At 42.7% G+C, this 25,979-nt stretch overlaps 2 long non-coding RNA genes and 3 other non-coding genes across 5 annotated transcripts; 1 reads left to right on the top strand and 4 right to left on the bottom strand.

Moving 5' to 3' along the window:
* On the top strand, positions 1 to 22,720 carry LOC121845302. Its single transcript, XR_006082504.1, has 3 exons — positions 1 to 550; positions 909 to 988; positions 22,679 to 22,720. It is a non-coding gene; the product is annotated as an uncharacterized LOC121845302 (long non-coding RNA).
* LOC121845306 lies at positions 12,379 to 12,485 on the bottom strand. Its single transcript, XR_006082509.1, has one exon. It is a non-coding gene; the product is annotated as a U6 spliceosomal RNA (small nuclear RNA).
* LOC121845305 lies at positions 16,384 to 16,490 on the bottom strand. Its single transcript, XR_006082508.1, has one exon. It is a non-coding gene; the product is annotated as a U6 spliceosomal RNA (small nuclear RNA).
* Positions 19,316 to 19,422, bottom strand: LOC112241832. The gene has a single exon (XR_002952392.2). It is a non-coding gene; the product is annotated as a U6 spliceosomal RNA (small nuclear RNA).
* On the bottom strand, positions 20,316 to 24,923 carry LOC121845303. The gene is made up of 3 exons (XR_006082505.1): positions 24,376 to 24,923; positions 23,938 to 24,017; positions 20,316 to 20,768 (listed from the first exon to the last, which is right to left on the bottom strand). It is a non-coding gene; the product is annotated as an uncharacterized LOC121845303 (long non-coding RNA).
* Positions 24,924 to 25,979: the final 1,056 nt, after the last annotated feature.

Genomic DNA, 25,979 nt, shown 5'->3' with positions numbered 1-25,979 from the left:
TACTTTATTTATAACATATACTTTATTTCACCGAAAATCCCTCATTTATTATAATTAATTGTTTTAAGGTTATTTTGAGATGTGTTACACTACTTTTTAGAGTGAACTTGTATTTGAACTTGTACTTGTATTGTATTTATTTATCTACATGGTGTTAATGCTGTGAGGTCATCAACGGGAGCCATGCTTTTACTCATTTTGCTCAGAGCCTGATGAGGAGAGGTATGTGTTATGTACGCTCCGCTCTTTTCAATGCACATGTAAGCAAATGTCCCAAAAAAGACAACCGAAAATGATATCGTCATTGATTTAGTGTTGCGCTACAGTTTTTAGGAATATATATTAGTGTGAATGGGGATAATGTTTGACTGCAACTTTGCAAGGTTTGCCCAGCCAGCGTTACCTTTGCGGGTCTCTCAGGTGCAGACAGCGTGAGTTTTCTGACAGGAATTCAGCACTCTTTTGTCTTTTATCAGGCTAATATAGTTGTGTATGGCAGTCCAGACGGCAGCATCAAGCTTGGCTTTGTATTTGTATCCATTCCATGCAGGTATGTTGTGAAATGTGACTATTTGATATGTAATGTTTAATGTGCTAATTAGTTAGCTGTTGTTAATTTTGTTACTTGTCTGGACATGTCAAAATGGCGTTGTTGCCTCATTAGTATACCTCAGGTACAATAGTACACTAAGAAATATTTAGCATTTATTTGCAAATTATTCCTGTTCAACATTTATAAAATGAAATGAGTCTTTTGAAAATATGAACACGTACATTTTGTACAATGCATTTTTAGTTGTTGACGTGAGTTAGCTCAGAGCGTGATGAAGAGAGGCTAATATAGTTGTGTTTGGGAGTCCAGACAGCAGCACCAACCTTTGTCTTGTAATTGTATCCATTCCATGCAGTCACTAAAAGAGACAACCGGCAGGCTTGTGTCCAGAGACTTGTCTTCCACCTACACCTCACCAGAACACAACGCAGAAAGGTACAGGACTGTACAGTGCCTTTAACACGTGCACGATGGGGAGATGAGGCCAGAGGTTGCATTGCATTACAACTTCTCTCTTTTCCCCCTCACTTTTCTCTCTTCCCTCTAACCTCTTTCTCTCTCCTCTCCCTCTTTCTTTTTCTCTTCTGTTTTCTCTCTCTTCATTCCACTCCATTCTTTCTCTTTACTCTCCTCTTTTCTCTTTACTCTCACTTTTCTCTTCTACTTTCTCTTTATATCGCTCTCCTCTTTCTCTTTCTCCCTCTCTCTTCTTTCTTTCTTTCTTTCTTTCTTTCTTTCTTTCTTTCTTTCTTTCTCTCTCTCTCCTCTTTCTCTCTCTTTCTTTCTCTCTCCTCTTTTTCTCGCTCTCTTTTTCTCTTTCTTTCTCTCTCTTTCTCCCTCTCTCTCCTCTTTCTCTCTTTCTTTCTCTTTCTTCCTCTCTATTCTTTCTCCCTCTCTCTCTCTTTCTCTCTCTCTCTCTCTTCTCTCTCTCTCTCTCTCTCTTCTCTCTCTCTCTCTCTCTTCTTTCTCTCTCTCCTTTCTCACTTATTTTTCTCTCCTTTCTCTCAAATTCATTTTTTTCCTAATTCAAGCTGCTTTATTGGTATGAAAAACATTGTCACTTTTGCCAAAGCAACAATGTGTACAATATACATTGTAATACAATTATAAAAATATAACAAATAGTAATATAAAATGGTGGCAAATGATAATACAAAATGAAATACAAAAATAACAAGGTAAGTCAGTAGTAGAAATATAATAAATAAAAATGGAAAATGAAACTAAAACTAACTTATAACTAAATAACTAATCTTCACCATTACATCAGTACTACAACTACCATCATCATTACCATCATCATTACGACTACTACTACTACCACCACCATCATTACTACTACTACCACCACCATCATTACTATTACTACTACTACCACCATCATCATTATGACTACTACTACCACCATCATCATTACGACTACTACTACTACCACCATCATTACTACTACTACTACTACTACTACCACCACCATCATTACTACTACTACCACCACCATCATTACTACTACTACTACTACCACCATCATTACTACTACTACTACTACTACCACCACCATCATTACTACTACTACCACCACCATCATTACTACTACTACCACCACCATCATTACTACTACTACTACTACTACCACCACCATCATTACTACTACTACCACCATCATTACTACTACTACTACTACCATCATTACTACTACTACCACCATCATTACCACCACCATCATTACCACTACTACTACCACCACCACCACCATCATTACTACTACTACTACTACTACCACCACCACCATCATTACTACTACTACTACTACTACCACCATCATTACTACTACTACTACCTACTACTACCACCACCATCATTACTACTACTACCACCACCATCATTACTACTACTACTACCACCACCATCATTACTACTACTACTACTACCACCATCATCACTACGTACTACTACTACCACTACTACTACCACCACCATCATTACTACTACTACTACCACCACCATCATTACTACTACTACTACCACCACCATCATTACTACTACTACTACCACCACCATCATTACTACTACTACTACCACCACCACCATCATTACTACTACTACCACCACTACCACCACCATCACTACTACTACTACCACCATCATTACTACTACCACCACCATCATTACTACTACTACTACCACCACCATCATTACTACTACTCCACTCATACTACTACCACCACCATCATCACTACTGCTACTACTACTACCACCATCATCATTACTACTACACTACTCATTACTACTACTACTACCACCATCTTACTACTACTACTACTACTACCATCATTACTTTACTACTGCTACCATCCACTCATTACTACTACTACTACTACTACTACTACTACTACTACCATCACTACTACTACTACTACTACTACTACCATCACTACTACTACTACCATCACTACTACTACTACTACTACTACTCCTACTACCACCACCATCACTACTACTACTACTACTACTACCATCATCATCATCACTGAGTATTTTTAGTTTTTGGAATGGAATAAATGTTGTAATTTCTGTGAATAAGGAATCTCTTGGTGAGGAACATTTATCACAGCAAAGGAGAAAGTGCATCTCCGTTTCTACCTCCCCTGTTGTGCAGTGACCACATCCTCTTTGAGTAGCCATGTCTGTTCATGTCTGCTACTACTACTACTACCACCATGTCTGTTCATGTCTACTACTTCTACTACTACTACTACTACCACCATGTCTGTTCATGTCTACTACTACTACTACTACTACTACCACCATGTCTGTTCATGTCTGCCGGTTTCTATGTCCATGTCTTTTCTGTGTTTTCATTACCACTGAAAAGCGCCCAAGTTCTGCCCTACATGCATTAGTTGGTGTATTTCTCTGGATTTTCTGACAGAATTCTGCATGTAGGGCTTCAATTGGATGTTTGTCCCACATTTTAAAGTCCAGTTTATTGGGTAGCCCCCAAACCTCACTTCTGTATTTTGGTCCAAATTCTAATTGGGATGTTGATTTTGAATAATTTCATTTTTATTGCATACAATGCTCTGCAGGCTTTTTCTTTGAGTGCATTCACTGCCATATTAAGGTTCTGTTGAAGACCTTTGGTTTGTGATAGAATAACCAAATCCTCAGCATATAGCAGGTATTTTACCTCTGTGTTAAATAGTATGAGTCCTGGGGCTGGAGAATGGTCCAACATGTCTCTCTCCCTTGTCCTTCTCTCTCTCCTTGTCTCTTTCTCTCCCCCTCTTTCTTTCACACTTTTTTTTGTCTCTCCCCCCTCTTTCTTTCTCCCTTTTTTGTCTCTCCCCCCTATTTTTCTCTCTCCTTTTTTTCTCTCCCCCAGTCTTTTTCTCTCTTCCTTTCCCTCTCCCCATTTTTTCTTTCTCTTTACTTTTTTTGTCTCTTTCTTCCTTTCTCCTCCTTTTTGTCTCCTTTTTTTCCTCTCCCTTATGTCTCTCTTTTTCTCTCACCCCTTTTCTGTCTTTTTCTAATTTTTCTCTGCAAGTGTCTGTGGCTCTCTTCTGCAGTTCCTTGTCACTACACTGCATTCTCTCTTTTTCTCCCTTTTTTCTCTTTCTCTCCTTTTTGTCTCTCTCTTCCCCTTTTTTCTCTCGCCCTTCTCTCTCTCCATTTATCTCCATTTGTCTCTTTTTCTCTCTCCCCAGTCTTTTTTTCTCTCTTTCTCCCCTTTTTGTGTCTCTCTTTTTTTCTCTCGCCCTCTCCCTTTCTCTCTCTCCCCCTTTTGTCTCCCTCTTTTTCTCTCTCATTTTTCTCTGCTACAAGTGTTAGTGGCTTTTCTCTCCCCCTTTTCTCTCCATCTCCCTTTCTTTTTCTCTCCCCTTTTCTCTCATTTTTCTCTGCAACAAGTGTTTGTGGCTTTCTCTCCCCCCCCCCTCTTTTTCTTTCTCCCCATTTCTTTCTTTATTTCTCCCTTTCTCTCTCTCCCTCTTTCCCCCTATTTTTCTCTCTCCTTTTTGTCTCACTTTTTCTTTCCACCTATTCTCTCCCTCACGTATCTCTCCCCTAATTTTCCCCCTCTCTCCCCCTGTCTTTCTCCTTTTCTCTCCCCTATTTTCTCCTTTCTCCCCCCTTTTTTCTCAGCCCTCATCTTCTCTCTCCTCATCTTTTCTCTCATTACTTTTTCTCTTTCCCCTTTTCTCCCTTTTTCTCTTTTCTCTCTCACTTTTTCCTCTTTCCCTTTCTCTTCCCCTTTTCTCTCTCTCGATTTTCTCTCAATTTTTCTATCTCCAACTCTTTTCTTTCATATCTTCTCTCCCCCTTTCTCTTTCTCTCCCCTTTTCTCTCATTTTTCTCTGCAACAAGTGTTTGTGGCTTTCTCTCCTCCCCCTCCCCCTCTTTTTCTTTCTCCCCATTTCTTTCTTTATTTCTCCCTTTCTCTCTCTCCCTCTTTCCCCCTATTTTTCTCTCTCCTTTTTGTCTCACTTTTTCTTTCCACCTATTCTCTCTCCCTCACTATCTCTCCCCCTAATTTTCCCCCTCTCTCCCCCTGTCTTTCTCCCTTTTCTCTCCCCCTATTTTCTCCTTTCTCCCCCTTTTTCTCAGCCCTCATCTTCTCTCTCCTCATCTTTTCTCTCATTACTTTTTCTCTTTCCCCTTTTCTCCCTTTTTCTCTTTTCTCTCTCACTTTTTCCTCTTTCCCTTTCTCTTCCCCTTTTCTCTCTCTCGATTTTCTCTCAATTTTTCTGTCTCCAACTCTTTTTCTTTCATATCTTCTCTCCCCCTTTCTCTTTCTCTCCCTCCCCATTTTCTCTCTCCCCTTTTCTCTCATTTTTCTCTGCAACAAGTGTTTATGGCTTTCATTCTCTCCCTTTGTTCTTCCCCCATTTTCTTTCTCACCCTCTTTCTACCCCCCTTTTTATCTCCCACTTCCTCTCCTTTTTCTCTCTCTCGCTCTCCCATTTTCTCTGTCTCCACTTTTCCCCTCTGCAACCAGTGTTTGTGGGTCTCTTCTGCTGTTTTCTCTGCATGCTATCTCCCTCCTTTTACACTCCCTTTTTTCTTTCCCCCCTTTATCACTTCTCTCATTTTTCTCTGCAGCAAGTGTTTGTGGCTCTCTTTCTCTCCCTTTTTTCCTCCCCCTCTTTTCTCTTTTTCTCTCTCCCTTTTTCTCTGCAACCTGTGTTTGTGGCTCTCTTCTGCAGTTCATTTTCTCCCCTTTCATTTTCTATCGCTTTCTCTCCCCCTTCTCTTTTCTCTCTCTCCCATTTTTGTCTCTTTCTCCATCCCTCTTTTCTCTCCCCCATTTTCTCTCACCTTTTCCCATTTTCTCTGTTTATGGTTCAGTCTCCTTTTTTCTCTCTCCCTTTCTCTCCTCTCCCCCTCTTTCTCCCTTTTCTCTCTGCTCCCCATCTTTCTCCCTTTTCTCTTCCTTTCTCTCCCCCTTTCTCCCCCTTTTTCTCCATCCCCTTTCTCTCTCTTTTTTTTCCCCCTTTCTCTCTCCCCCTTCCCTTGCTCTTTTTCTTTCCCTCTTTTCTCTTTCGCTCTCCCCCTATTTTATTTGTCCCTCTTCCTTTCCTTTCCTTTCTTTCTCGTTCTCCCTTTCTCTCTCCCTCTTTTTCTCCATCCCCCTTTCTCACCTTTTCTCTCTCCCTCTTTTTGTCTCCCTCTTTTCTCTTTCTCTCTCCCCCTTTCTCTTTTTCACTCTCACTTTTTCTTTCTCTCTCGCTGCCCATTTTCTGTCTCTCCATTTTGTCTCCCATTTTCCTTTTTCTATCCATCTTTTTCTCTTCCCCCCCTATTTTTCTCTCTTTTTTTCCTTCCCCTTTCTCTCTCTCTCACTTTCTTTCCCTCTCTATCTCCCTTTTCTCTCCCTCTTTCTTCTCTCCCCCCTTTTCTCTCTTTTCATTTTTCTCTGCAAGAAGTGTTTGTGGCTCTCTTCTGCTGTTCATTTTCTCTGCATGCTCTTTCTCTCCCCTGCTTTTTCTCTCTGCCCTTTTCTTTCTCTCCTCCCTCTCTCCCATTTTCTCTCTCCTTTTCTCCCATTTTAATCTACCTTTCTCTTTTTTCTCTCCCCTTTCCTCCTCTTTTTCACTCTCCCCCTTTTTTTGTCTCTCTTCCCCTCTTTCACTTTTCTCCTCCCCCCTCTCATTTTTCTCTGCAATAACTGTTTGTGGCTTTCTCTCTCTCGTTTTCTCTTTCCCCTCTCTCCCCCCTTTTTGGTCTTTCTTTCACCCCCATTTTCACTCTCCTTTTTCTCTTCAACCAGTGTTTGTGGCTCTCTTCTGCAGTTCCTTTTCACTGCATTCTCTCTTTCTTGCCCTTTTTTCTCTCTCTCCTCTTTTGTCTCTACCTTTCTCTCGCCACCTTTTTCTCTCTTCCCCTTTTTTCTCTCTCGCCCTTATCTCCATTTTTATTTCTCCATTTGTCTCCTTTTCACTTTTTTTTCTCCCTTTTTCTCTCCCCCCGTTTGTCTCCATCTTCCATCAAGTTGTTTGTATCTTTCTCTATTTCTCCCCTTTTCTCTTTCTTTTTTTCTCTCTCCTTCTCCTTTCTCTCCCATTTTTCTCTGCAACAAGTGTTTCACTTTCACTCTTTCTCCCCTTTTTTCTCTCTTCCTCTTTCCCCCTATTTTTCTCTCACTTTTTCTTTCCACCTATGCTCTCTCCCTCACTTTTTCTCTCCCTTTCTCGCTCTCCCCATTTTCTCCCTTATTTCTCTCCCTCACTCTTTTTTCTCCCCCCTTTCTCCTCTCTTTCTCCCTCCCTTTTTTCTCTCCCCCCTTTCTCCTCTCTTTCTCCCTCCCTTTTTTCTCTCCTTTTTGTCAACCACTTTTTCTCTTTCTTTCCCTATTTTTCTCTTGCACATTTTTTCTCTCACTTTCTCTCTCTCCCCCTTTTCTGTCCCTCTTTGTCTCACATTTCCCTTGTTCTCTATCCCCCCTTTTCTCTCCTTTTTGTCTCTCTCCCCTCTTCTCTCCTTTTTGTCTCTCTCCCCTCTTCTCTCCCTTTCCCCCTCCCTCTTTAATCTATTTTCTTTTCCCTTTTTTCTCTCCCGCTCTTTCTCCCTCTTTCTCTGCAACCAGTGTTTGTGGCTCTCCCTCTTCTGCTGTTCTTTTCCCCCTTTCTTTCCTATTTTTCTCTTTTTTTTCTCTCAGACCTTTTCTTTCTCTCCCTCCATTTCTCTCACTCTTTCTGTTCTCCCTTTCTCTCTCTCCTCTGTCTGCAACCAGTGTTTGTGGCACTTGCTGTTCTTTTCCCTCTTTCTCTCCCTCTATTTTTCTCTCTGCCCTTTTCTTTCTCCCCCCTTTCTCTCCCTCTTTCCGTTCTCCCGCTTTTGCTTTCTCTCCCCCTCTTTTCTCTCACCCTTTGTCTGCAACCAGTGTTTGTGGCTCTCTCTTCTGCAGTTCTTTTTCTCTGCATGCTCTTTCTCCCCTTTTCTCTCTCCCTTTCTCTCCCCAATTTTTTTCTCCCCCTCTCTCATTCTCTCCCCCCTCTTTTCTCTCCATCCCTGTTTTCCCCTTTTCCTCTTTTCCCCGTTTTCTCCCTCCCACTTTCTCGTTCTCCCTCTTCTCTATTTTTCTCCATCCCTCTTTTCCCTCCCCTTCTCTCCCCCTTTTTCTCTTCTTTCCATTTTTCTCACCCCCTATTTTTCTCTCTTACTCTCCCATTTTTCTCTCTACCCTTTTCTCTCTCCCACTCTCTATTTTTTCCCTTGTTTTCTCTCCCCCCTATTTTTCTCTCTCACCTTCTCTTTCTTTCTCACTCTTTTTTTCTCCCTACCCCTTCTCTCGCTCTCATTTTTCTCTGCAACTGTTTGTCTTTCTCTCCCTTTTTCTTTTTCTTTCTCCTTTTTGTCTCGCTGTCTCCCCTCTCATTTTTCTTTCCACCTATTCTCTCTTCCGTTTTCTCTCCCCTTCTCTCTGTCCCTTTCCTCTCTCCCCCTTTTTTTCTCTTTCTGCTTTTCTCTCCCCCTCCCTCCTTTTTCTCTTTCTCTCTCCTTTTTGTCTCTCTCCTTTTTCGCTTTCTTTTTAACCTCACTAGGGTACCTCGTCAACAGCCAGTAAAAACCGCAGGGCTCCAAATTCAAAACAACAGAAATCTAATAATTAAGATTCCTCAAACATACCAGTATTTTACACCATTTTAAAGATACACTTGTTGTAAATCAAGCCACAGTGTTTGATTTCAAAAAGGCTTTACGACGAAAGCACACCAAAGGATTATGTTAGGTCAGAGCCAAGTCACAGAAAAACAGCCATTTTTCCAGCCAAAGAGCCAAAATTTAATGCAGAAATAGAGATAAAATGAATCACTGACCTTTGATGATCTTCATCAGATGATACTCATAGGACTTCATGTTACACAATACATGTATGTTTTGTTCTGTAAAGTGCATATTTATATCCAAAAATCTAATTTTACATTGGCGCGTGATGTTCAGTAGTTCCAAAACATGCAGTGATTTTGCAGAGAGCCACATCAATTTACAGAAATATTCATAATAAACATTGAGAAACGATACAACTATTATACATGGAAATATAGATACACTTCTCTTTAATGCAACCGCTGTGTCAGATTTCAAAAAAACTTTACGGAAAAAGCACTCCATGCAATAATCTGAGTACAGCTCTGAGACCAAAAGAACCCAAACAAATATCCGCCATGTTGTGGAGTCAACAGAAGTCAAAAATAGCATTATAAATATTCACTTACCTTTGATCTTCATCAGAATGCACTCCCATGAATCCCAGTTCCACAATAAATAAATGATAAATACCTCCTTTTTGTTCACGCGTTTAGCCCAGTATTCCAAATTCATGACGCGCGATCACTAGGTGCAGACAAAGTAAAAAAATTCCGTTACAGTCCGTAGAAACATGTCAAACGAAGTATAGAATCAATCTTTAGGATGTTTTTAACATAAATCTTCAATAATGTTCCAACCGGACAATTCCTTTGTCTGTAGGATTGCAAGCTAACTATCATGTGAATGCGCGGAATGCGTGGTCAGCTCATGCCTCTCTGGCAGACCTCTGACTCATTCCCCTCTCATTCGCCCCCACTTCACAGTAGAAGCCAGTAGAAGCCTCAAACAAAGTTCTAAAGACTGTTGACATCTAGTGGAAGCCGTAGGAAGTGCAATATGATCCCATAGACACCGTGTATTCGATAGGAAAAGAGTTGAAAAACTACAAACCTCAGATTTCCCATTTCCTGGTTGGATGTTTTCTCGGGGTTTTGCCTGCCATATGAGTTCTGTTATACTCACAGACATCATTCAAACAGTTTTAGAAACTTCAGTGTTTTCTATCCAAATCTACTAATTATATGCATATTCTAGCTTTTATGGCTGAGTAACAGACAGTTTAATTTGGGCACGCTTTTCATCCCCCTACCCTAGAGAAGTCGACACCCTCTCTTTTTCTCTCTCCCTCTTTGGTCTCTTTCTCTCTCCCCCCTTTTCTCTGCAACCAGTGTTTGCCAATGGATGCAATAGCGCTATGTGGCCAGCAGAGGGATGTATTGGAACAAAATTAACATCCATCTGGTGGCCACATAGCACTTTTGCATCCATTGGCTATATTTTTAAAATCCCATTGGAAAGTGTGCCATAATGGCAGTGACATCATGTTAATTTTGTTCCAATACATCCATCTGGTGGCCACATAGCGCTACTGCATCCATTGGTGTTATCACTGACACTGTCAACCAATCCAATGACATGGGGGGGAAGAGAGAGAGAGAAAGAAAAATACAAAAAGGGGGAAAGAGAAAGGGGGGAGAGAGAATAGGAGAGGGAGGGATAGAAGACAAAAATAGGGGGTACGGAAATATTTTCCACAGCCCTAATTTGGCCCTCCCTCTATGTTCCCGTCCCCATATTCTTCCCACTATTTTCCTCCTATTTCCCCTCACTACTCGGCCATGGACCTCCAGCAACCCCCTGAAGCCACATCACCAGGTGCACGGCTGGACTTGGTCTGTGGAACAAGAGCTGAACATAGTGCAATGAGAGAGAAGTTGGACTCGTTTTTCTGATGATTAAAAAAAAACTATTTTCAGCTTTTGCTCCACAGACTAAGTCCAACCGTGCACCGTGCAATTTAAAACATTTTTTTATGCCTTTAGTGCTGGAGGTCCATGGCCTATTTCCCACTCCCCTATTTTCCCCTCCACTCTCCTCCCTTATGCCCCTTCCCCTGTTTTAACCCCCATATTTCCCCCTTTATTGTTTCCCTTATTTCCCCTCCCCAATTTTCCCTCTTTCTCTCACCCCATTTTTGTCTCCTATCCCTACCTCTCTACTTTTCTCTCTCCCCTTTTCACTCTCTCCCCTCTCTTTTCCCCCTTGTGTCTCTCTCCCTCTTTTTCTCTCCCCCCTTTTCTCTTTCCCAGTGTCAGTGATGAAGCCAATGGATGCAATAGCGCTATGTGGATAGATGTAAATAGATCGAAAATAAAATTGAAATATATATATATATATATATATATATATATACAAAAAATCTGAAAAACGCGAGACACGTCTTCACTGCTACGCCATCTTGGGAAATTATCACTGTTAGTGATAATACCAAATCAAATGTTATTTGTCACATACACATGGTTAGCAGATGTTAATGCGAGTGTAGCGAAATGCTTGTGCTTCTAGTTCCGACAATGCAGTAATAACCAACAAGTAATCTAACTAACAATTCCAAAAATACTGTCTTATACACAGTGTAAGGGGATAAAGAATATGTACATAAGGATATATGAATGAGTGATGGTACAGAGCAGCATAGGCAAGATACAGTAGATGGTATCGAGTACAGTATATACATATGAGATGAGTATGTAAACAAAGTGGCATAGTTAAAGTGGCTAGTGATACATGTATTACATAAAGATGCAGTAGATGATATAGAGTACAGTATATACGTATACATATGAGATTAATAATGTAGGGTATGTAAACATTATATTAGGTAGCATTGTTTAAAGTGGCTAGTGATATATTTTACATAATTTCCCATCAATTCCCATTATTAAAGTGGCTGGAGTTGAGTCAGTGTGTTGGCAGCAGCCACTCAATGTTAGTGGTGGCTGTTTAACAGTCTGATGGCCTTGAGATAGAAGCTGTTTTTCAGTCTCTCGGTCCCAGCTTTGATACACCTGTACTGACCTCGCCTTCTGGATGATAGCGGGGTGAACAGGCAGTGGCTCGGGTGGTTGTCGTCCTTGATGATCTTTATGGCCTTCCTGTAACATCGGGTGGTGTAGGTGTCCTGGAGGGCAGGTAGTTTACCCCCGGTGATGCGTTGTGCAGACCTCACTACCCTCTGGAGAGCCTTACGGTTGTGGGCAGAGCAGTTGCCGTACCAGGCGGTGATACAGCCTGCCAGGATGCTCTCGATTGTGCATCTGTAGAAGTTTGTGAGTGCTTTTGGTGACAAGCCAAATTTCTTCAGCCTCCTGAGGTTGAAGAGGCGCTGCTGCGCCTTCTTCACAATGCTGTCTGTGTGGGTGGACCAATTCAGTTTGTCTGTGATGTGTATGCTGAGGAATTTAAAACTTGCTACCCTCTCCACTACTGTTCCATCGATGTGGATAGGGGGGTGTCCCCTCTGCTGTTTCCTGAAGTCCACAATCATCTCCTTAGTTTTGTTGTTACCAATGGATGCAATAGCGCTATGTGGCCACCAGATGGAGGTATTGGAACAACATTAACATTAAGTCACTGCCATTATGGCACCATTTCCAATTAAGATTTAAAACATTTTCTTATGAGTAATACTAGGAGGAAGATGGATGTCCCCCCTTATATATCGGGGTAAAAGGGGTCAAAATAAGGAACGCTTCACGAATTTGCGTGTCATCCTTGCGCAGGGGCCATGCTAATCTTCTCTGTATCGTTCCAATTTTAGTATATGTGCTGCCGAAGCGAGCACAATACAGACATAGGAGAGGCCCTCATATATAGAGCACAACCCCCCTGACGTTTCGGATCCTGGTTGGGGTCAAACAGACCTTCAGAGGCTCAAAAACCACCCATAGAAGGTTCCCACAGGATATTGTATAGACATGAAACTGCTAGGGATAATAATGGCTACCTTGTGTGTTGTAATGTTCTAGCCTCTGCCTCAGAGTTGCAACGTATGCTGGGTGATATGTGAGTACACTGTCCCGTCTAGGACGTTGATAGGGTAGAACATAATGACGTAACAAAAGCCCTCGCACAAAACCCCACCCACTCACTGAAACCCGACACGCTCTGGGGCTGCATTCACTAAAGGTCCTCACGCATAAACGTAGCAGGAAATGTTGTGAAGCCTACGTCAAAAATACCCTAACCATGGGAGTTTTAAAATCGTGTACCTTACGTGAAAATGTGCTATTTGGTAAGAAAGAAAGTGATCAGTGATCAAAACTACAACCCCCCCTGCTGGTTGTAGTTGCTCTTCCCCTGGACTTTGTTCCCCACCCTTCCCCCGCTCTCTGCAACATGGCCCGGCCAAAGATACTTATAACCAACTCCCCATTTAGTAGTGAGAGAAGCAGAATAGAGCAACACAGAAGAGGTAGGAGAGACAGAGAGAGGAGAGAGAACTAGAATGAGAGAAACAGGGAAATGATAAAGAGAGCGACAGAAAACTAGAGATTCATATGTGGCCTGGCTGTGGCTGGGAGGGCGGGGTGACTGTTTCAACTTTCATGTTGACACATTGCCAGTGTGGTTCAATAAGAGTTTTTAAAACTGGTGGTGGGGGGAGAAAGAGACAGAAGGGGGAGAGGGAGAATGAGAAAAGGGGAGAGAGAAAATGGGGAGACAAAAAGAGAAAGAAAGGGAGAGTGAGAGGCAAAGGGAGGGAAAGGGAAAGAAAATGAGAAAAGGGAGGGGGAGAGAAAGAAAAAGGGGAGTGAGAAAAAGGGGGAGTATGATGAGAGAAAAGGGAGAGGAGAAAGAGAAAAAGAGGGAGAGAGAAGGGGGATGTCATTGGATTGGCTGACTTTTTTATTTTTTATTTCACCTTTATTTAACCACGTAGGCTAGTTGAGAACAAGTTCTCATTTACAACTGCGACCTGGCCAAGATAAAGCATAGCAGTGTGAACAGACAACAACACAGAGTAGTTACACATGGAGTAAACAATTAACAAGTCAATAACACAGTAGAAAAAAAGAGTCTATGTACATTGTGTGCAAAAGGCATGAGGAGGTAGGCGAATAATTACAATTTTGCAGATTAACACTGGAGTGATAAATGATCTAGATGGTCATGTGCAGGTAGAGATACTGGTGTGCAAAAGAGCAGAAAAGTAAATAAATAAAAACAGTATGGGGATGAGGTAGGTAAAATTGGGTGGGCTATATACCGATAGACTATGTACAGCTGCAGCGATCGGTTAGCTGCTCAGATAGCAGATGTTTAAAGTTGGTGAGGGAGATAAAAGTCTCCAACTTCAGCGATTTTTGCAATTCGTTCCAGTCACAGGCAGCAGAGAACTGGAAGGAAAGGTGGCCAAATGAGGTGTTGGCATTAGGGATGATCAGTGAGATACACCTGCTGGAGCGCGTGCTACAGGTGGGTGTTGCCATCGTGACCAGTGAACTGAGATAAGACGGAGCTTTACCTAGCATGGACTTGTAGATGACCTGGAGCCAGTGGATCTGGCGACGAATATGTAGCGAGGGCCAGCCGACTAGAGCATACAAGTCGCAGTGGTGGGTGGTATAAGGTGCTTTAGTAACAAAACGGATGGCACTGTGATAAACTGCATCCAGTTTGCTGAGTAGAGTATTGGAAGCTATTTTGTAGATGACATCGCCGAAGTCGAGGATCGGTAGGATAGTCAGTTTTACTAGGGTAAGTTTGGCGGCGTGAGTGAAGGAGGCTTTGTTGCGGAATAGAAAGCTGACTCTAGATTTGATTTTAGATTGGAGATGTTTGATATGAGTCTGGAAGGAGAGTTTACAGTCTAGCCAGACACCTAGGTACTTATAGATGTCCACATATTCTAGGTTGGAACCATCCAGGGTGGTGATGCTAGTCAGGCGTGCGGGTGCAGGCAGCGAATGGTTGAAAAGCATGCATTTGGTTTTACTAGCGTTTAAGAGCAGTTGGAGGACATGGAAGGAGTGTTGTATGGCATTGAAGCTCGTTTGGAGGTTAGATAGCACAGTGTCCAAGGAAGGGCCAGAAGTATACAGAATGGTGTCGTCTGCGTAGAGGTGGATCAGGGAATCGCCCGCAGCAAGAGCAACATCATTGATATATACAGAGAAAAGAGTCGGCCCGAGAATTGAACCCTGTGGCACCCCCATAGAGACTGCCAGAGGACCGGACAACATGCCCCCCCGATTTGACACAAATCTGGTTAGCTTCTGGAGGTTCTTGAATGTGTTCTAAAATTAAAAATAATAGCGATACCGTATCACATTGGGTGAGGCAGGTTACCGGAAGGTATAATCGAATAAAAAATCGTAAATAGATCGAAAATAAAATTGAAATATATATATATACAAAAAAATCAGAAAAACGCGAGACACGTCTTCACTGCTACGCCATCTTGGGAAATTATCACTGTTAGTGATAATACCAAATCAAATGTTATTTGTCACATACACATGGTTAGCAGATGTTAATGCGAGTGTAGCGAAATGCTTGTGCTTCTAGTTCCGACAATGCAGTAATAACCAACAAGTAATCTAACTAACAATTCCAAAACTACTGTCTTATACACAGTGTAAGGGGATAAAGAATATGTACATAAGGATATATGAATGAGTGATGGTACAGAGCAGCATAGGCAAGATACAGTAGATGGTATCGAGTACAGTATATACATATGAGATGAGTATGTAAACAAAGTGGCATAGTTAAAGTGGCTAGTGATACATGTATTACATAAAGATGCAGTAGATGATATAGAGTACAGTATATACGTATACATATGAGATTAATAATGTAGGGTATGTAAACATTATATTAGGTAGCATTGTTTAAAGTGGCTAGTGATATATTTTACATAATTTCCCATCAATTCCCATTATTAAAGTGGCTGGAGTTGAGTCAGTGTGTTGGCAGCAGCCACTCAATGTTAGTGGTGGCTGTTTAACAGTCTGATGGCCTTGAGATAGAAGCTGTTTTTCAGTTTCTCGGTCCCAGCTTTGATACACCTGTACTGACCTCGCCTTCTGGATGATAGCGGGGTGAACAGGCAGTGGCTCGGGTGGTTGTCGTCCTTGATGATCTTTATGGCCTTCCTGTAACATCGGGTGGTGTAGGTGTCCTGGAGGGCAGGTAGTTTACCCCCGGTGATGCGTTGTGCAGACCTCACTACCCTCTGGAGAGCCTTACGGTTGTGGGCGGAGCAGTTGCCGTACCAGGCGGTGATACAGCCTGCCAGGATGCTCTCGATTGTGCATCTGTAGAAGTTTGTGAGTGCTTTTGGTGACAAGCCAAATTTCTTCAGCCTCCTGAGGTTGAAGAGGCGCTGCTGCGCCTTCTTCACGATGCTGTCTGTGTGGGTGGACCAATTCAGTTTGTCTGTGATGTGTATGCTGAGGAACTTAAAACTTGCTACCCTCTCCACTACTGTTCCATCGATGTGGATAGGGGGGTGTCCCCTCTGCTGTTTCCTGAAGTCCACAATCATCTCCTTAGTTTTGTTGTTACCAATGGATGCAATAGCGCTATGTGGCCACCAGATGGAGGTATTGGAACAACATTAACATTAAGTCACTGCCATTATGGCACCATTTCCAATGGGATTTAAAACATTTTCTTATGAGTAATACTAGGAGGAAGATGGATGTCCCCCCCTTATATATCGGGGTAAAAGGGGTCAAAATAAGGAACGCTTCACGAATTTGCGTGTCATCCTTGCGCAGGGGCCATGCTAATCTTCTCTGTATCGTTCCAATTTTAGTATATGTGCTGCCGAAGCGAGCACAATACAGACATAGGAGAGGCCCTCATATATAGAGCACAACCCCCCTGACGTTTCGGATCCTGGTTGGGGTCAAACAGACCTTCAGAGGCTCAAAAACCACCCATAGAAGGTTCCCACAGGATATTGTATAGACATGAAACTGCTAGGGATAATAATGGCTACCTTGTGTGTTGTAATGTTCTAGCCTCTGCCTCAGAGTTGCAACGTATGCTGGGTGATATGTGAGTACACTGTCCCGTCTAGGACGTTGATAGGGTAGAACATAATGACGTAACAAAAGCCCTCGCACAAAACCCCACCCACTCACTGAAACCCGACACGCTCTGGGGCTGCATTCACTAAAGGTCCTCACGCATAAACGTAGCAGGAAATGTTGTGAAGCCTACGTCAAAAATACCCTAACCATGGGAGTTTTAAAATCGTGTACCTTACGTGAAAATGTGCTATTTGGTAAGAAAGAAAGTGATCAGTGATCAAAACTACAACCCCCCCTGCTGGTTGTAGTTGCTCTTCCCCTGGACTTTGTTCCCCACCCTTCCCCCGCTCTCTCTGCAACATGGCCCGGCCAAAGATACTTATAACCAACTCCCCATTTAGTAGTGAGAGAAGCAGAATAGAGCGACACAGAAGAGTGGTAGAGACAGAGAGAGGAGAGAGAACTAGAATGAGAGAAACAGGGAAATGATAAAGAGAGCGACAGAGAACTAGGGATCACATGTGGCCTGGCTGTGGTTGGAAGGGCGGGGTGACTGTTTCAACTTTCATGTTGACACATTGCCAGTGTGGTTCAATAAGAGTTTTTAAAACTGGTGGTGGGGGGAGAAAGAGACAGAAGGGGGAGAGGGAGAATGAGAAAAGGGGAGAGAGAAAATGGGGAGACAAAAAGAGAAAGAAAGGGAGAGTGAGAGGCAAAGGGAGGGAAAGGGAAAGAAAATGAGAAAAGGGAGCGGGAGAGAAAGAAAAAGGGGAGTGAGAAAAGGGGGGAGTATGATGAGAGAAAAGGGAGAGGAGAAAGAGAAAAAGAGGGATAAGGGGGATGTCATTGGATTGGCTGACTGTTTTTTATTTTATTTTTTATTTCACCTTTATTTAACCACGTAGGCTAGTTGAGAACAAGTTCTCATTTACAACTGCGACCTGGCCAAGATAAAGCATAGCAGTGTGAACAGACAACAACACAGAGTAGTTACACATGGAGTAAACAATTAACAAGTCAATAACACAGTAGAAAAAAAGAGTCTATGTACATTGTGTGCAAAAGGCATGAGGAGGTAGGCGAATAATTACAATTTTGAAAATTAACACTGGAGTGATAAATGATCAGATGGTCATGTGCAGGTAGAGATACTGGTGTGCAAAAGAGCAGAAAAGTAAATAAATAAAAACAGTATGGGGATGAGGTAGGGAGATTGGGTGGGCTATTTACCAATGGACTATGTACAGCTGCAGCGATCGGTTAGCTGCTCAGATAGCAGATGTTTAAAGTTGGTGAGGGAGATAAGTCTCCAACTTCAGCGATTTTTGCTATTCGTTCCAGTCACAGGTAGCAGAGAACTGGAAGGAAAGGTGGCCAAATGAGGTGTTGGCTTTAGGGATGATCAGTGAGATACACCTGCTGGAGCGCGTGCTACGGGTGGGTGTTGCCATCGTGACCAATGAACTGAGATAAGGCGGAGCTTTACCTAGCATGGACTTGTAGATGACCTGGAGCCAGTGGGTCTGGCGACGAATATGTAGCGAGGGCCAGCCGACTAGAGCCTACAAGTCGCAGTGGTGGGTGGTATAAGGTGCTTTAGTAACAAAACGGATGGCACTGTGATAAACTGCATCCAGTTTGCTGAGTAGAGTATTGGAAGCTATTTTGTAGATGACATCGCCGAAGTCGAGGATCGGTAGGATAGTCAGTTTTACTAGGGTAAGTTTGGCGGCGTGAGTGAAGGAGGCTTTGTTGCGGAATAGAAAGCTGACTCTAGATTTGATTTTAGATTGGAGATGTTTGATATGAGTCTGGAAGGAGAGTTTACAGTCTAGCCAGACACCTAGGTACTTATAGATGTCCACATATTCTAGGTTGGAACCATCCAGGGTGGTGATGCTAGTCGGGCATGCGGGTGCAGGCAGCGAATGGTTGAAAAGCATGCATTTGGTTTTACTAGCGTTTAAGAGCAGTTGGAGGCCATGGAAGGAGTGTTGTATGGCATTGAAGTTCGTTTGGAGGTTAGATAGCACAGTGTCCAAGGAAGGGCCAGAAGTATACAGAATGGTGTCGTCTGCGTAGAGGTGGATCAGGGAATCGCCCGCAGCAAGAGCAACATCATTGATATATACAGAGAAAAGAGTCGGCCCGAGAATTGAACCCTGTGGCACCCCCATAGAGACTGCCAGAGGACCGGACAACATGCCCCCCCGATTTGACACAAATCTGGTTAGCTTCTGGAGGTTCTTGAATGTGTTCTAAAATTAAAAATAATAGCGATACCGTATCACATTGGGTGAGGCAGGTTACCGGAAGGTATAATCGAATAAAAAATCGAAGAGATCGAAAATAAAATTGAAATATATATATACGAAAAATACAAAAGTACACGAGACACGAACAAAACACGTCTTCACTGCTACGCCATCTTGGGAAATTATCACTGTTAGTGATAACACCAATGGATGCAATAGCGCTATGTGGCCACCAGATGGAGGTATTGGAACAAAATTAACATTAAGTCACTGCCATTATGGCACCATTTCCAATGGGATTTAAAACATTTTCTTATGAGTAATACTAGGAGGAAGATGGATGTCCCCCCCTTATATATCGGGGTAAAAGGGGTCAAAATAAGGAACGCTTCACGAATTTGCGTGTCATCCTTGCGCAGGGGCCATGCTAATCTTCTCTGTATCGTTCCAATTTTAGTATATGTGCTGCCGAAGCGAGCACAATACAGACATAGGAGAGGCCCTCATATATAGAGCACAACCCCCCTGATGTTTCGGATCCTGGTTGGGGTCAAACAGACCTTCAGAGGCTCAAAAACCACCCATAGAAGGTTCCCACAGGATATTGTATAGACATGAAACTGGTAGGGATAATAATGGCTACCTTGTGTGTTGTAATGTTCTAACCTCTGCCTCAGAGTTGCAACGTATGCTGGGTGATATGCGAGTACACTGTCCCGTCTAGGACGTTGATAGGGTAGAACATAATGACGTAACAAAAGCCCTCGCACAAAACCCCACCCACTCACTGAAACCCGACACGCTCTGGGGCTGCATTCACCAAAGGTCCTCATGCATAGAGTAGCAGGAAATGTTGTGAAGCCAATGTCAAAAATACGGAGCGAATACGGAGGGATTTTAAAATCTCGTACCTTACGTGAAAATGTGCTATTTGGTAAGAAAGAAAGTGATCAGTGATCAACTGTAAAAACTGCTGTTTTGTGACATTTTGACTTTAGTTATAGATGTAGAGACATTTAATTGATTATTATAAGGAATGATTCTAGACTAAAATGTAGTGTAATAAGCTTTTGGACTCCTCCCCCTGCTGGTTGTAGTTGCTCTTCCCCTGATCTTTGTTCCCCACCCTTCCCCCGCTCTCTGCAACATGGCCCGGCCAAAGATACTTATAACCAACTCCCCATTTAGTAGTGAGAGAAGCAGAATAGAGCGACACAGAAGAGTAGTAGAGACAGAGAGAGGAGAGAGAACTAGAATGAGAGAAACAGCAGAGAGGGAAATGGTAAAGAGAGCGACTAGAGAACTAGAATGAGAGAAACAGCAGAGAGGGAAATGGTAAAGAGAGCGACTAGAGAACTAGAACGAGAGAAACAGCAGAGAGGGAAATGGTAAAGAGAGCGACTAGAGAACTAGACTGAGAGAAACAGCAGAGAGGGAAATGGTAAAGAGAGCGACTAGAGAACTAGAACGAGTGTGTTAGGGTTGCGTCAATTCGAATCTGGTATCAGAACAAGTTATAACACTGAGTCACTGATTGTACTCTATGTACTTTTATTAGCTAAGCAATAAATGGCAAATGCAACTTTCGTATATACGGGCTCACTGTAATACCACGCAGGGCAGAACAGGGAACTGACAGGATATAAGGAAACAGCTGTTCATATACTGTGATAGACATAGTTCCAACCCGTCTGTTGGCCTATCACAGTAGAGGCTGAGTGTGGTTTAGACTTGCTCAGCCTATCGCAGGCGGGTCCCTGCCTCTTGGCGCTTCTTGGAGTCCACCCTCCGTCGATGTATAGATTCTCACTGTTCTGGTATCACCCCCTAGTTATAACAGTTGCTCAGTTCCTGCTATTGTGTTGTTCAGTATTTTTCCAGCTCAAGTTAAACCTCGTGATGACCACCCCTCCCTATACCTGATTAACCACAACTTTGTAAGATACAGCAAGTCACACCATGTGCTCAATATTGTCACATACAAACACAAGGACAAAGCATCTGCTGGGCTGTTATCTACAGTTTTGCAAAATGCAGGTCACACCATGTTACTCAGTTCTTCTCACACACACAAACAGGCAAGTAGATGTAGCAAGCAGTTGTTTAATCTCATGATGCTCCAGTGCACAAATACAGATACTTCACACAGCCAACATCAGATAATATTTAATCATATATATGGTAATGGCTATAATGCAAAACACAGGATCCCACAAGACAAACAGCAGCGAGGGAAACGGTAACGAGAGCAACAGGGAACTAGAGAAGATGGGAGAGCGAGACAAAAAGGGGAGAGAGAGAGAAAAAGGGAGTGAGAGAAAAGGGAGCAGGAGAAAATGGGAGAGCGAGAGAGAAAAAAGGGAGAGCGAGAGAAAAAGGGAGCAGAGAGAGAAGGGAGACAAAAAGGAGAGAGAAGGAGAAGGGAGAGAGAAAAGGGAGAGCGAGAGAAAAAGGGAGCAGAGAGAGAAGGGAGACAAAAAGGAGAGAGAAGGAGAAGGGAGAGAGAAAAAAGGGAGAGCGAGAGAAAAAGGGAGCAGAGAGAGAAGGGAGACAAAAAGGAGAGAGAAGGAGAAGGGAGAGAGAAAAGGGAGAGCGAGAGAAAAAGGGAGCAGAGAGAGAAGGGAGACAAAAAGAGAGAGAGAAGGAGAAGGGAGAGAGAAAAGGAGAGAGAGGGAGAAGGGAGAGAGAAAAGGAGAGAGAAGGAGAAGGGAGAGAGAAAAGGAGAGAGAGGGAGAAGGGAGAGAGAGGGAGAAGGGAGAGAGAAAAGGAGAGAGAGGGAGAAGGGAGAGAGAGGGAGAAGGGAGAGAGAAAAGGAGAGAGAGGGAGAAGGGAGACAAAAAGGAGAGAGAAGGAGAAGGGAGAGAGAAAAGGAGAGAGAGGGAGAAGGGAGAGAGAAAAGGAGAGAGAGAGGGAGAGAGAAAAGGAGAGAGAGGGAGAAGGGAGAGAGAAAAGGAGAGAGAGGGAGAAGGGAGAGGAGAGAGAAGGAGAAGGGAGAGAGGGAGAGAAAAAGGAGAGAGAAAAGGAGAGAAGGGAGAGAGAAAAGGAGAGAGGGAGAAGGGAGAGAGAAAAGGAGAGAGAGGGAGAAGGGAGAGAGAAAAGGAGAGAAGGGAGACAAAAAGGAGAGAGGGGGAGAAGGGAGAGAGAAGGAGAAGGGAGAGAGGGAGAGAAGGGAGAGAGAAAAGGAGAGAGAGGGAGAGAGGAGGGAGAGAGAAGGGAGAGAGGGGAGAAGGGAGAAAAAGGAGAGAGAGGGAGAGAGGGAGAAGGGAGAGAGGGGAGAAAGGAGAGGGAGAGAGGAGAAAAGGAGAGAGAAAGGAGAGAGAAGGAGAGAGAGAAAAGGAGAGAGAGGGAGAAGGGAGAGAGAAAAGGAGAGAGAGGGAGAAGGGAGAGAGAGGGAGAAGGGAGAGAGAAAAGGAGAGAGAAAAGGAGATAGAAAATAGGAGCGAGAGTGTAAAAGGGAGAGGAAGGCACAACCCCTCTTGGCTTGTGCCGTAGTGGAGATCTTTGTGGGCTATACTCTGCCTGTTTGGCCCTGTCCGGGGGTATCATCGGATGGGGCCACAGTGTCTCCTGACCCCTCCTGTCTCAGCCTCCAGTATTTATGCTGCAGTAGTTTGTGTTGGGGGGCTAGGGTCAGTTTGTTATATCTGGAGTACCTCTCCTGTCCTATTCGGTGTCCTGTGTGAATCTAAGTGTGCGTTCTCTAATTCTCTCCTTCTCTCTTTCTTTCTCTCTCTTAGAGGACCTGAGCCCTAGGACCATGCCCCAGGACTACCTGACATGATGACTCCTTGCTGTCCCCAGTCCACCTGGCCGTGCTGCTGCTCCAGTTTCAACTGTTCTGCCTTAATATTATTCGACCATGCTGGTCATTTATGAACATTTGAACATCTTGGCCATGTTCTGTTAATCTCCACCCGGCACAGCCAGAAGAGGACTGGCCACCCCACATATGCTCTCTCTAATTCTCTCTTTCTTTCTCTCTCTCGGAGGACCTGAGCCCTAGGATCATGCCCCAGGACTACCTGACATGATGACTCCTTGCTGTCCCCAGTCCATCTGACTGTGCTGCTGCTCCAGTTTCAACTGTTCCGCCTTATTATTATACGACCATGCTGGTCATTTATGAACATTTGAACATCTTGGCCATGTTCTGTTATAATCTCCACCCGGCACAGCCAGAAGAGGACTGGCCACCCCACATAGCCTGGTTCCTCTCTAGGTTTCTTCCTAGGTTTTGGCCTTTCTAGGGAGTTTTTCCTACCAACGTGCTTCTACACCTGCATTGCTTGCTGTTTGGGGTTTTAGCTTGGGTTTCTGTACAGCACTTTGAGATATCAGCTGATGTATGGAGGGCTATATAAATCAATTTGATTTTTGATTTGATGATGGTAATGATGATGGTGGTTGTAGTACTGATGTAATGGTGAAGATTAGTTATTTAGTTATAAGTTAGTTTTAGTTTCATTTTCCATTTTTATTTATTATATTTCTACTACTGACTTACCTTGTTATTTTTGTATTTCATGTTGTATTATCATTTGCCACCATTTTATATTACTATTTGTTATCTTTTTATAATTGTATTACAATGTATATTGTACACATTGTTGCTTTGGCAAAAGTGAGACAATGTTTTTCATACCAATAAAGCAGCTTGAATTAGGAAAAAATGAATTTGAGAGAAAGAGAAAAATAAGTGAGAAAGGAGAGAGAGAGAGAGAGAAAGAAAGAGGAGAGAAAACGAGAGAAAGAGGAGAAAGGAGAGGAGAGAGAGAGAGAGAGAGAGAGAGAGAGAGAGAGAAAGAAAGGGAGGAGAGAGAAGGAAAGGGGAGAGAAAAATGAGAGTAAAGAGAAAGAATGGAGTGGAATGAAGAGAAGAGAAAAAGAGGAACAGAGAAAATGGGAGGGAGAGAGAAAAGAGAGCAGTTGTAATGCAATGCAACCTCTGGCCTCATCTCCCCATCGTGCACGTGTTAAAGACACTTCAGTCCTGTACCTTTCTGCGTTGTGTTCTGGTGAGGTGTAGGTGGAAGACAAGTCTCTGGACACAATTCTGCCGGTTGTCTCTTTTAGTGACTGCATGGAATGGATACAATTACAAGACAAAGGTTGGTGCTGCTGTCTGGACTCCCAAACACAACTATATTAGCCTCTCTTCATCACGCTCTGAGCTAACTCACGTCAACAACTAAAAATGCATTGTACAAAATGTACATGTTCATATTTTCAAAAGACTCATTTCGTTTTATAAATGTTATACAGAAATAATTCGCTAATAAATGCTAAATATTTCTTAGTGTACTATTGTACCTGAGGTATACTAATGAGGCAACAACGCCATTTTGACATGTCTAGACAAGTAACAAAATTAACAACAGCTAACTAATTAGCACATTAAACATTACATATCAAATAGTCACATTTCACAACATACCTGCATGGAATGGATACAAATACAAAGCCAAGCTTGATGCTGCCGTCTGGACTGCCATACACAACTATATTAGCCTGATAAAAGACAAAAGAGTGCTGAATTCCTGTCAGAAAACTCACGCTGTCTGCACCTGAGAGACCCCAAAGGTAACGCTGGCTGGGCAAACCTTGCAAAGTTGCAGTCAAACATTATCCCCATTCACACTAATATATATTCCTAAAAACTGTAGCGCAACACTAAATCAATGACGATATCATTTTCGGTTGTCTTTTTTTGGACATTTGCTTACATGTGCATTGAAAAGAGCGGAGCGTACATAACACATACCTCTACTCATCAGGCTCTGAGCAAAATGAGTAAAAGCATGGCTCCCGTTGATGACCTCACAGCATTAACACCATGTAGATAAATACAATACAATACAATAGTTCACTCTTAAAAGTAGTGTAACACATCTCAAAATAACCATAAAACAATTAATTATAATAAATGAGGGATTTTCGGTGAAATAAAGTATATGTTATAAATAAAGTATATGTTATAAATAAAGTGTATGTTATACCTGTAATACATACGTAGCCTTTGCTTCTGCACAGGTGTTGTCTCGAAAATCTCCCCTCTGCCAGAATTCCCCCTTCGCGTTCCTCGTTACTGTGACTTGCTTGCTAGTTGACATTTCTGCTCTTCACTCTGTCAGTTTAGCCTACATTTCACTGATCTTAGTAGCAGAAAGCATTTTTGTCTGCAGTTTTCAGTTTGGCTATTTGTTTCAAGTGTATGCGGCGGTTCTAGCTTGTATGTCGCCCTGGGCGAACCCCCCCTTCAGCGTCCGCCCCGCACCGTGTTGCCCCACGCAAGATGCCTATGTCGCCTGTACCTAAATCCGCTACTGATTGTTGTATTAGTCTATAAATAAATCTCTTTGCCAAAATTCGTCATCTCTCCCGTGTCTTATTCAACTAGTATTTTTGAAAGTGTAAGGATAATAATTCAGACATAGTCGTCCTGAAATGTTTATTGCTTGCCAACATTTTACTCCCTCCTCTATGTTTAATATAACACACATACATTAATTATTCATTTCGGTTGCCTTTTCTGGCATGAAGTTTGTTCTATAGAAACTATTTGACTCTGATGTGTGTCACAGAAAGTATTTGACTCAAGCCACAAAATTAAGAAAATTAGAAGGCGGGGGTGGATTCTGGCAGGGGGATTTTCAGCGCAACACTGGTACCTAACTTACTTGATGTTGGCTAGCAGCCAGCATTTATCTGCATTTGGAGAAAGTTGTGAACTCATTATCTTTTGGACACCCAAAGCTATGAAAATCGTGCGTATGTAATGAATGGAACTAGTCTGGGTTGTAGTCTGTTTAGCGAACATTCCACTCCTTGTAACATTACAGAGACTTACAACCAGGCTGCAATGAAACAGTGTTGATCATATAATAGATGTATCATGTGTTAGTTTAATGATGTGAAAATCATGATATTTCCCTTGCATTTCAATCCACACATGCATATGGGTCTGTAATGTATTGCATTGTTATCTAGGTATTCAATCCCTTTTTAAATGATGCAAGATTACTTTACAATGATGGAAAT

Source organism: Oncorhynchus tshawytscha, unplaced genomic scaffold (assembly GCF_018296145.1).
Source record: "Oncorhynchus tshawytscha isolate Ot180627B unplaced genomic scaffold, Otsh_v2.0 Un_contig_2916_pilon_pilon, whole genome shotgun sequence".
Classification (NCBI taxonomy): Eukaryota; Metazoa; Chordata; class Actinopteri; order Salmoniformes; family Salmonidae; genus Oncorhynchus; species Oncorhynchus tshawytscha.
This window is presented reverse-complemented; position numbering and strand designations above follow the sequence as displayed.